Source organism: Dreissena polymorpha, chromosome 12, assembly GCF_020536995.1.
Source record: "Dreissena polymorpha isolate Duluth1 chromosome 12, UMN_Dpol_1.0, whole genome shotgun sequence".
NCBI lineage: Eukaryota > Metazoa > Mollusca > Bivalvia > Myida > Dreissenidae > Dreissena > Dreissena polymorpha.
Genome location: NC_068366.1, coordinates 1,982,187 through 1,994,221, shown reverse-complemented (window position 1 = coordinate 1,994,221; position 12,035 = coordinate 1,982,187). Strand labels below are relative to the sequence as shown.

The 12,035-nt window shown below is 34.6% G+C and overlaps 1 non-coding gene across 1 annotated transcript; it reads left to right on the top strand.

Moving 5' to 3' along the window:
• The first annotated feature begins 7,852 nt into the window (after positions 1–7,852).
• On the top strand, positions 7,853–7,927 carry Trnat-ugu (transfer RNA threonine (anticodon UGU)). Its single transcript has one exon. It is a non-coding gene; the product is annotated as a tRNA-Thr (tRNA).
• The last annotated feature ends 4,108 nt before the right edge of the window (positions 7,928–12,035 follow it).

The window sequence follows — 12,035 nt, the reverse complement described above, 5'->3', positions numbered from 1 at the left end:
CATATTTCTATACATCCTATCAACGCATTCGCCCGCGCGGTGAGCGATATTATTCAAGTGTCTACTTAATTTTTCAGTGGTCAGAATAGCATGTTAAAAGCGACAAACAAATAATTACATACTGAGGCGAATTGCTGAGAAAAATCTTGACAATAAATATCCAGTTTATGTATACACTCTATTATATTTCGAAAAATGAAAACACCGCTTTGATTTTAATATGCGTAAGCCTGTAAAATGCTTAAATACCATCATGGATGGGTGCTACGAATAATCTTAACATAAAAAAACATTGGAGATACGCTTGTTTCTTTTTTCCGCTGTTCGATATCTATACGAGTGATACAATAAGTAATTCTCCTTCATCTGGGTGCCATTTAGACACATAAAGCCCTCATATCAGTCGACATGCGCTTTAGCCTTTTAGGCACATTTTGTTGCGAACAACATATTGACCTTTAGGATGTTTTGCCATTTGGGCTGCGTGCAATATTTTATTGCATATCGCTTATGTGGAACATTACGAGCTTGATATAATTGTATTTTGAGTATCATTCAATGTGCGTACCTTCGCTTTGTCATAGATCATTACTTGAATTCACATGAATCACCCAGCGCTACCAATAAGACGTTATAGATGTAACTTTCGCATATTATTTGTTGACGCATACTAGTATTTGATTTATGTTCTTTTCAGCGCGCATTCTTAAATGCTGTATATTATATACGGTTAGCGCGCGCTTTATGCTTTTATATTATATGTACTTGCGAGCGCATTTTTGAACATTGAGCTGTAGCTAGTATGTAGAAATAAAGCTCTCTTCCCCCCCTTAATGCTTTGTTTGGTCTTAAGTTTAATCGTTAAAAATCTTTATAATAACGATAACAAACATAACTTTGCACACGAAATGTGGTTTTCACAAACAAATAAAATAAAGTTTAAAACAAATATTGCACCTGCCTGTTGCTTATTTTTGGTACCAGTTGTTATGTAATGTAACGGGTTATAATGGGTATATTTCCGTCAAATGTATATGCAATGTATTTTATTATTATGAGTTTATTTTATGAAAGGATAATAGATATATTTCAGTAATATGTAACGAACAGAAAAATATAAGAATCGTGACTCGCAAAATGCATATAAACAATTAGAAGGTACATTAAGCGGGAAGAAGCGACATTCCGATAGGTATATTTCAGTAATATGTTACGAACAGAAAAATATAAGAATCGTGACTCGCAAAATGCATATAAACAATTAGTAGGTACATAAAGCAATACAAATTGGAGATGTCAAATTAAATGGAGACCCGCGAGTACAGAGGCGTAAAAGTCCGGTATGCACACGTTTGACGCCCATTACTTTATGACAGGCGTGGGTCACGAATTAGGCGAGTACGTTACGAAATTGGTATAAAAGCGGAGTAATTATAACGGACCAGGAGCCATTGAGAGAGCTAGTTTTGACAATCGAGTAGAGTAGTCACGCTTTCTTGACGTGGCGGCCAATAGGCCGCCGCGCTGTAAAATTGTATTTCATGAACATTAGCAAGCGTTGTGTTAGAAAATATTCAACAGAAATAAATCTCGATGAAAACAGAAATGAACTTTGGTTGTTACTGTGTGTTATCAACGAGCAACGTGTAATTACGCTACACAGAACATTTATGGTGCGCAGTGCCAGAATGAACCAGAAGTGCCACTCATTTTAACGACCAACAGGGAAAAAAACAACGCGACATGGAAAACGGAGAACAAACAACACTTTACGGAATCACAGGCCAACGTGAAAAAACAACGCAACATGGAAAACGGTCAGTGTTTTCATAAATTATGGCAAACAGGGGTTTATTTCAAATTTTATCAAGTAAAAAATAAAAAGTAAAAGGCGTCATGACAACGACATTTTTAAAAATTGTTTTAAAGAATTCTACGTAGTCAGATGTTACAAATAATAATGATGATAATCAATTATGTACGAACAAATTTTGCAAATATCAAAATCATGCCAATTTTGCATTTATCGGTACATTTTTATAAATAACGGTGAATTGAGAAAAAAAAAGAGTTATTTGAGTGTTACATTATGTTTATGAGTAATGGAAATCATTAAATTAAAGGTGTAAACACAGAGAGTATTTAAAGAATTTTTATATATTTTTGGTATTGTTAGAATATAGGATTATGTACGGACTTATGTTTTTTTTTTGCATACCAATACATTTTAAACTGTTGGAATGCTTGTAAATTTTCATTAAATTAAAATGTACGAGGAAAAATAAGAGTATTTAAAACAGTTTTGTTTATTATTTTAATAAAGAAAATTTGTGGATGATTATGTTTATTAATATAATAGAAAAACTCGAAGAAGGAACAAATATAAAAAATATTCAAAGAATTTACCCAGTATTTCACATTGGCAGAATTAAGAATTTAGGAATTTAGATTATTTAAGACAGTTTTGTTTATTATTTTAATAAAGAAAATAAGGCGGGTTTTGTTTATTAGAATGATAAAGAAAATTAAAGAGGACGAATAAATAAAATTATTGGAAAATTTAAAAAATAGTTTTCCGAATTGTTTAAGAAAGAAAATAGGAAATAAGAAAAATAATGTTGATTGCGAATATGAATAGGGCAGACACACAAAAAAAATATTATGTAAATATGTATATACGTCATTGTGTTGATGCAAATATATGTAGGATATCGGTAATATTAAAGGTCTTGAGTAATTTTAAGTAAGAATTTAATGCGATCTGACGCGTATAGCGAAGTGAAAATATAACGATATTTACGCATTAAATTTCTAATATAATTGTTTAAGGGTTACAATTATATTTTATGAGCACGGCTGACTGATCAGCGTTCGGACATACCGAGCCCGAGGTTCTGAAAACCTTAGCGTCCTCATGAGTAAGAGAATTTATCCCTGTGCCATCGAAGCAAATTACGCTATGGACAGAAGATGCGATGTCGCATAAGAATTATTTGAGTAGTTCGATTAGGAGCAAAGACCTGAATTTTGAAGTATACCGATACGTATTCTTATATTATGAATGCATATATATAAAAGTCTGCCTTGTCATATTTGCGCATTTTTACAAGTGCACAGGTCAAACATGCCAATAAATCTATGCCCAACGGCAAAACTTTAGTAGTAAAGATGAGGTTTATGAAATCAAGATATGAACAGGTACGTCTATCATTACCCATTACTCTAGGGCAATAAAGTGGCGCGCCTGTCAAAAATTTACTGGCTACACGTGCGTAAAATGACAAAATACCAAATAGTCGAAATAGTAATCATATGATGCCTAAGGCGGTACAAAGGTCATATTAAGTAAATGGCTTGTCAGATGTCAAACTGTCATGTTCTTATCCGAAGTATGTTTTGAGGAATTGACTTATATTTTTCGTTGTAAAGAATTTATTTTTTTGAATAAGATATCACAGTAAGTTGTCATGACGATATTTAACGATAACTAAGGGGATATTTATAAATGTTTGCCATGATTTTGAACAACTGATACTTGTATCACCACAACGCATATAAAATATCGAGATTTGAAGACAACGCCGAAGAAGAGCGACTTCGCGAGACAACGCCTTTCCACAACGAATAGAAGAAACAAACAACATGATTAGGATGGAACATCACGGCGTTTACTCTCAAAGTGAATACCTGGTTCTATCGCTAAAAGAAGACCAACGCCAGAAGATTTCGAAGGACAACAAGTGACGCAACACTGGACACAATACTTGTGACGTTAAACACTTTAGAGTAGATGCAGCCGTTCAACTGTTTGACGTGCGTAGATAACGCATTTGGAATGATACTTCCGAGGCCTAAGACATCAAGGAGAACACTGCTATAGTTAATACCTCGTGAGCATTATGGCCAATAGAAGTTCTTAAAGTCCCGAGAGAAACGAAGACGCTGGGACCATCAACAAACGTACAAACGAAAACAACAACGACGATGAATACAACGGAAACGACAATCGACGACGCAAGTTAAACATCGGAAAGCAAAGCTGAATCAACAAACGCATTCCAATCGCCACGGACGAACCTACAATCGGCTTATCTCTATGACGGCGGCAATGACTTCAATGAAACATCGTATTCGCCGCGAGCTACAACGTCAAGACAACATGGACGACACCAGATGTACAGAAGGCCAACGATCAACAGATGATGTTCTACACAACATTTTGATTGACATTTAAATTGTATAACAATTACTAATGTTATTTATTTCAGCAGAGACGCTTGTCAAGGAAATCTTATTATTATCCACATATTCTCCATCATTTGTGTGTGTTTATATGAATCTAGTTTCTTTCTTCATTAAATTAGTAATTTAATAGTAAAAATTTTAAAAGATTTTTTTAATATCATAAAATATTAAAAAAAATAAAATAAAGGGGAAGCTGTGTAATGTAACGGGTTATAATGGGTATATTTCCGTAAAATGTATATGCAATGTATTTTATTATTATGAGTTTATTTTATGAAAGGATAAAAGATATATTTCAGTAATATGTAACGAACAGAAAAATATAAGAATCGTGACTCGCAAAATGCATATAAACAATTAGAAGGTACATTAAGCGGGAAGAAGCGACATTCCGATAGGTATATTTCAGTAATATGTAACGAACAGAAAAATATAAGAATCGTGACTCGCAAAATGCATATAAACAATTAGTAGGTACATAAAGCAAAACAAATTGGAGATGTCAAATTAAATGGAGACCCGCGAGTACAGAGGCGTAAAAGTCCGGTATGCACACGTTTGACGCCCATTACTTGATGACAGGCGTGGGTCACGAATTAGGCGAGTTCGTAACGAAATTGGTATAAAAGCGGAGTAATTATAACGGACCAGGAGCCATTGAGAGAGCTAGTTTTGACAATCGAGTAGAGTAGTCACGCTTTCTTGACGTGGCGGCCAATAGGCCGCCGCGCTGTAAAATTGTATTTCATGAACATTAGCAAGCGTTGTGTTAGAAAATATTCAACAGAAATAAATCTCGATGAAAACAGAAATGAACTTTGGTCGTTACTGTGTCTTTTCCACGAACGATACATAATTACGTGACAGTTATATCTTATTTTGTATGTACATCTATAATTTAAATTATTTTCACGTGGTTGTCCACAAGAAACCAGACATACTGATTCTGCACATCATACTTCTACATATCTGACTATTTTATCATAACTGGGGCAAGATTTCGTCTGAACATTATGTAGTGAAACTTCGTTGCAACTGGTTATAAGAAAACTTTCGAACAAATAAATAACTTGCACGCCTGAGAAGCAGAAACACACATGCATCATTTAAAACATTTATAGGAGTCACTATTTATTTATTACTGAGAAAATGTGAAAGTTAAATATATTTGTCACGCGTTGAATATCAAACTATACTTTTTAAATCCGGCTTCATAATATATAATTTTAGATTATAATAGCTATTGCTATACAGAATTGAATTGAACGTAACGAGCCAAATATTTGTTTAATCTTTAATACAGAGTAGGGATTTTCACGTTACGTGGAAATAGATTGTACCGCTAGAAATAGAACAGGGATTTTTACGGTACACATAATAATGTATAGAGGAACGCAATCGGACCAGAGCAAATACTGATCAAATGAAAAGCGCAACAATTAAAGCATGATGCAATTTTGGAAGTTCGCATAATTTGCACTTTTAAATATTTACATGGTATAACGGGTTTATTGAGAGGCGGGAAATGGTTATTATGTTTAAACAAATATGAATATATGATAATATGACCTAAGTGTAAAATGAAATATAGAGTCTCTAATACGGAAAGAACTATTCCAATACGAAGAACGTTCGCAGTTTTTCTAGAGTTAGAACCATTAATCAAAGTTTTAACATGATTAACAATTGTTCCCCATGTAGGCACAGCAAATTGAATAAATCTATAGACGATATTTGTTGAATTCGATGGAATATCGATTTTATTTCACGAATGATTATATAAAATAATATTTTCACGAGTGGCGCAGCATCGAATCCAACAAATTTTCTTTTTATTTTATGCTTTTTTAACTGTATATTTACATTGCAAAAGAGTTTCACTGGATAATTTCGCTGGATTTATGACTTCATTTCGTCGAAAAAATGACGTAATTTCACACTAAAACAGTGAAAAATATCGATATTTTCACTGTTATTTTTAACTGTTTGAAGCAGTGAAAAGCCACTTTTATTTCACTGATATTTCTCTATAAACCACCGGAAAGCATAAAATGAAAGGTAATATATGCTTTTATTAATATTCCAAACCCGTAATCTGGATATGATACGCTCCCTACTGTTTTCTCAAATGGCATATACAAATAAAAACAATAGACTTTTTCATTTTTGCGTTGCTGATAAACAATCATCGGCTGCAAAATGAAACTGTGACAGCAAAATTAACCCATTAATGCCTAGTGGACTCTCCCATCCTTCTAAATAGGATCAATTTATTTTCAAAATTAGGGATAAAAAATATATATTTTAGAATATTTCTAACAGAAATTCCTATGCGGCGTCTCATATGGATCTGTTTGCCAAGACCTTTTTTCTAGACGCTAGGCATGAACGGGTTAATGAAGAAATGTTCAGATACTTTAAAATTAACCATAAACAATTTAGCAGAATATGTTTCGTACTTAATAAGCTTTAAAACAGCATAATGTTTCGTTGATAGTAATTTGCATCGGTAAAATAAGCATTCTGCTGTATTGCATAACATGCTGCATTGGATCACAAAATATCATACAAATGCTAGAAATGCAGTTAATAATTGTGGCTTTCAAATGAAATGTTTTAGCGATATTAACTGTATGTTGAGTTAAGTAAGATACTTTGATTTTATGAATACTTATCATTAAATCTTAAAGCCTCCTCACACATAGGCGAAAGTCTCCCGACGTCAACTTGCGTGTACTGGCGAATAAGACTTTAGCAAATTTCGTTCTCATTAGTATATGTACGTTGCACATCGTTGGTGGTGTTTGTATGGATGCGTTTGTGAGCTTTTGCGTCCGTTGCGATTAGCTCTGTTCGTCGGAAAATTTTAAACATGTTGAAAAATTGTTGGCGAATAAAATGGAGTAAGGTAAATTTCTTATCTACCTTTTTAAATAACATTCATTTACTTCTTTGTGGGAATTTCGTCTTCTCGCCAGTGTTCGTTCACCCATGAAAGCTCGTGCAATTGTGGTCATGTCCAATAGTTATTTAGAATTGATCCGATGCAAGATAATCATTGGTCATTAAAATGTACCTGTTGATTTCATTATGAAATAACTGACCACGCTTGCATTTGCCAAGAACCTCTAGTGGACGCAAGTCCATTGTCGTTGTTTATTACAACCTGGTGAGTTAAACAGTTTTCATTTAACGAAAATTGTGTATTAATGCATTATGAAATGTGTGTGAATTATTTTAATTAATGTGAAGTTCATTTAATTCATATTTCGTAGTATCGTTTATTTTGTTTTGTTTGTAAAATATTGTCATTGTTTTGTGTAGGTCTTTTCCGTCATGGCTATATTGGTCAGCGTCAATAAATACAATTAAACCTCCACGGCTTTGATTGAATGGTGTGCCCGCACTCCCACACCCACTACAAATGGCGCCCAACGGGGGACCGTGGCGCTTGCATTCGCATGCAGTTCTCCATAGAACCTGCCCGTGGGTTCGTCGGGTTCAGTTATACATTGTTCCCTGTGACTCGATTTCGAGGACGAATTCCAACTTGGCAGGGGAGAATGTCACGGTACCGAACTTAAGCGGGATTGGTGAAAAGATGTGTGCTCGGTTAGCTTAATCGGGAGAGCATTCGCCCTGTAAGCGAGGTGTCCCGGGTTCGAGTCCCGGACTGGCCGCACACTTTTCACCACCCGGCGACAATATTGGTCAGCGTCAATAAATACAATTAAACATCCACGGCTTTGATTGAATGATGTGCCTCCAATCTCCACACCCGCTTCAAAGTTGGCGCCAAACGTTGGGGCAGACGTGCGACGGAAGGACCAGGTTGGCGGCTGGACCAGGTTCCCGGAGGGCGGCGAGGTTGGTACCACGTTCGTTGAGGACGGACCCACGCTGTCGGAGCGATGCTGGATTTGGGAGCACGACAACCCCAAAGAGGCGCGTTGACTTCCGCCTAGCTCCTAGGACCGTTTCGCAGGACCCGCAGTACTATCGGAAAGGACAGCTGAATTGTGTATTTATTATGCACTTTCTCGTAAGAGAAATCCGCGTGTTTTTCAGTGTTTATGTGAAGTTTTGTTTACACCAAGTGACTTTTGTACTTTTTAATTGTGAATTTCGTAACTAGAACTTTCCGTAACTGTTCGTTGTGGGCGTTTTGTTTGTGAATGTGTGTAAGTAAATTTGTTTTCTTAAACATGTGGGATTGACTGACCAAGTAAGTCTATTATATCAACTTCTTTTATTTTAATATTTATGACGCACCACTTATTACGTGTGTGTATGTGCACACAAATAGTTCCTTTGGTATCAAATGTAAACAATGCGTACGCAAGCACGTCCTGTATTTCAGTTCGGTGTTATTGCAGTCTTTGAAAATATTGTATTAATTTTAAACGATAATTTTCTGTAAGCATTTAAGAAACGTTTGTAGCGAAGTTCAATTTTGTAGATAATTTTAAGTTCACGGTTTATAATATTTTGCTAATATGTTTTCGTGACCGCTAGATTTCATGCACTTGCCTTAAAGTTAAAATTACAATTAAAATCGACATGCTGTTATTAATTTGTGGTATGGACTACTTGTATTACCTTTAAATAGTGGTAAAGTTATTAATCTTTTTAGTGTTGTTATATTTTGACAATTATAAAGTTTTCGCAGAAATTATTTGTTTTAATCGTGACATCAAACGTGTCCTTGTAGACGTACATTTCCATTAGAGCTTATCCGCTTTATCGAATTATCAATTAGTTGTTCATGAGAATTATTAGCGTATTTAAAATCATAATATTGTTTTGGAATTAAGGTTTTTGGTTTAACACTTTACAAATGTTGATTTTGTGTGTAATATTGGTACATATCATAATATGTTTGTGATTTAGACATTTCCCCTATAGTTATATCTGTCAAACAGTCTAGTTTTTAGATTTGTGCATGGTAATGGTTAAATTCATTTAAACTCTCACTCGACCCTGGTGACCTTCGTGAGCTAAATTTACAACTTTGCGTTGTATGATTTCCGGTATACCACGGAGTACTTCAAAGTAGTCATTTATCTTCACTGTGATTAAGTTCATGGCGCGGCTAGTTCTGCTGATGTCATTGAGACTGTTACTGGCGAAATTTGCCAGGAAGTTTACGTAATCCTCTGTAAGAGTGCTTTTTTTTGCTCTCAATGGGTGTCTTGAGCGGAAATCAGGGGATCGTTTGATTCCCTGGGCGATATTTCATTGTGGAGTATCCGAGTTCTTTCGGTTGTTGAAAATTGATCCCAGGGGGTTTTGATATGTGATTAATTTGCACTTCGACCCCAACAGGTAAAAATGAAAGTGTTTGTATCTGAAGACACATTCTAATTTAAATATTCTTTACCTGAAGCTATTTACATTTTAAAATGGTAATGCTCATTCCTTAATGTGTGTATTTGTTAAGGGTATTTGTGCGTTGTGAAGTTTTGTGTTTGTCAGTGTGTTTTTATGTACTTTCTGAGGTGCTATCAATCCCAAATTTGACTTTTTCTGCATTTTTCTTGTATGTTTGTTTCATGGCCAGAAATGAATATATGGGTGATTTGTTATTGAAAATTGTTAATACGGGAGGTCATATTGCCCTTTGTGAATGTTGGTTTATTTAAGTATGTCAAATCATGCTTTCAGCTACATACATTTTTTGTGTTGTTCTGTAAACATCAGTGCAAACTATGTTTAAAAGAATTTTGAATATTTGTGCAACTTTACACATTAGATTCAATATTAATTGCTTTGTTCATGTTCATTAATCATGACCATGTTAATCATTATTTGGTAATATCATTACAAGATGATTTAATAAATCCAAATATTCTTGTTCAGTAATAATGCAAATATTACTGCAGTTTATGAGCTCATCATCAATGTTTTTTTAGCATATGTGTACAAAGTTACGCATTTGTCTAGTAATTCACTAATTGATATGTTCGTTTGTCATTAATCATTACCGTGTTAAACTCTACTTGGTAATATCATTGTAAGATGATGTAATAAATCCAAATATGTGAATGAGTAAGTAAGCAAATATAACTTAAATGTGAGGTCTCTTTACAGAGACATATGTTGTATTCTCTATGTTATTGCTGTATTGTTTTCTTTGAAGATTATTTGCTTATCTATTTGTTAAATGTTGAGACCAATATAGATGTGTTTTAAGTTTTGTGTGATCGTAAGGTGTTAATTGTTCAGAATCTGTGTGTCATGTTTTCTTAGTATTTTTACAAGTTGAAATAATCCATTTTAATTTAGTTGCATACTGCTCATATTGCAGAAAGTTGAGTAATACCATATCAACATAATTCTTTGTTTTCTATTAAGATTGTAGAAGGAAAACATGTGCATCTTTGTGTTTTATTATTTTAAATGTATATCAAGGTTAATATTGTCATCTTTGCAACTAATAGATTGGTGTTTGTATTTTCATTAATTAAGTAACACTAAGTGTGTAACTTCAAAAACCATTATGTAATGCTGGTGCATTTTACTAAAACATTTTCAAAAGATCAATTTTTCAATTTAAATGTTTTTTGAATGACTTTTAAATGTCCGGAGACATTGAGAAAAAGAGGGGAACTGTGTAGAAAGTTAAATTTCTTATCTCCCTTTTTAAATAGCATTCATTTTCTTCTTTGTGGGAATTTCGTCCATTCGCCAGTGTTCGTTCATCCATGAAAGCTCGTGCAATTGTGGTCATGTCCAATCGTTATTTAGAATTGATACGATGCAAGATTTTCATTGGTCATTCAAATGTACCTGTTGATTTCATTGTGAAATTACTGACCACGCTTGCATTTGCCAAGACCGTCTAGTGGACGCAAGTCCATAGTCGTTGTTTATTCCAACCTGGTGAGTTAAACAGCTTTCATTTAACGAAAATTGTGTATTATTGCATTATGAAATGTGTGTGAAGTAGTTTAATTAATGTGAATTTCATTTAATTCATATTTCGTAGTATCGTTTGTTTTGTTCTGTTCTGTTTGCAAAATATTGTCATTGTTTTGTGTAGGTCTTTTCCGTCATGGCTATATTGGTCAGCGTCAATAAATACAATTTAACCTCCACGGCTTTGATTACATGTTGTGCCCGCACTCCCACACCCACTACAAAAAGTTTCATCTATCGTTCGTTAAAATTCGTTCCAATACGTTAGCCGATCGGAAAGTCTTCGCATAGCGTTCGTCAACTGGCGTTAGAGGTCGCAGCTCTCAGCCTATTTGCATATCGTGATTACTTGATTTGCATATCAAGCGAAAGAGGACGATCCGAAAACGAATCTTTGCGATAGATTGCGAACTTTTGCGAACAATAGCGAGGATTTGCGTAAAAAATGTAGCGAATTGAATCCGACGCATTTAAGCGATTTATAACGATAAGTTAACGTTCAGAAAACGAACGATATACGCTCGTATACGAATCAATCCGAAGGGTAACTACGATAAGCGAATTATGCGAATCCATCCGAATAATAGCGCTCCTAATTGTTTTAGTAGTTTTTGCAGACATATGCCTTTATTCATTTATATAATTTTGAAGGTATCATTATTTCTTCGTCAAAATGGAAGATATGCAACGCCTTAAAACTGCAGTATGTTGCTGCTATGGCCAATCAAGAAGTAGTCAAGCAACAACTAAACATACAACGGTTTCTCAGAGACCGACTAAGGTGGAGAAGAGGAGCCAGAGCACGTAATATCTGGAGAAGACCATGGCTGCATCCCGGGAGACGGCGGCAATATGGCGAATATGATCAGCTC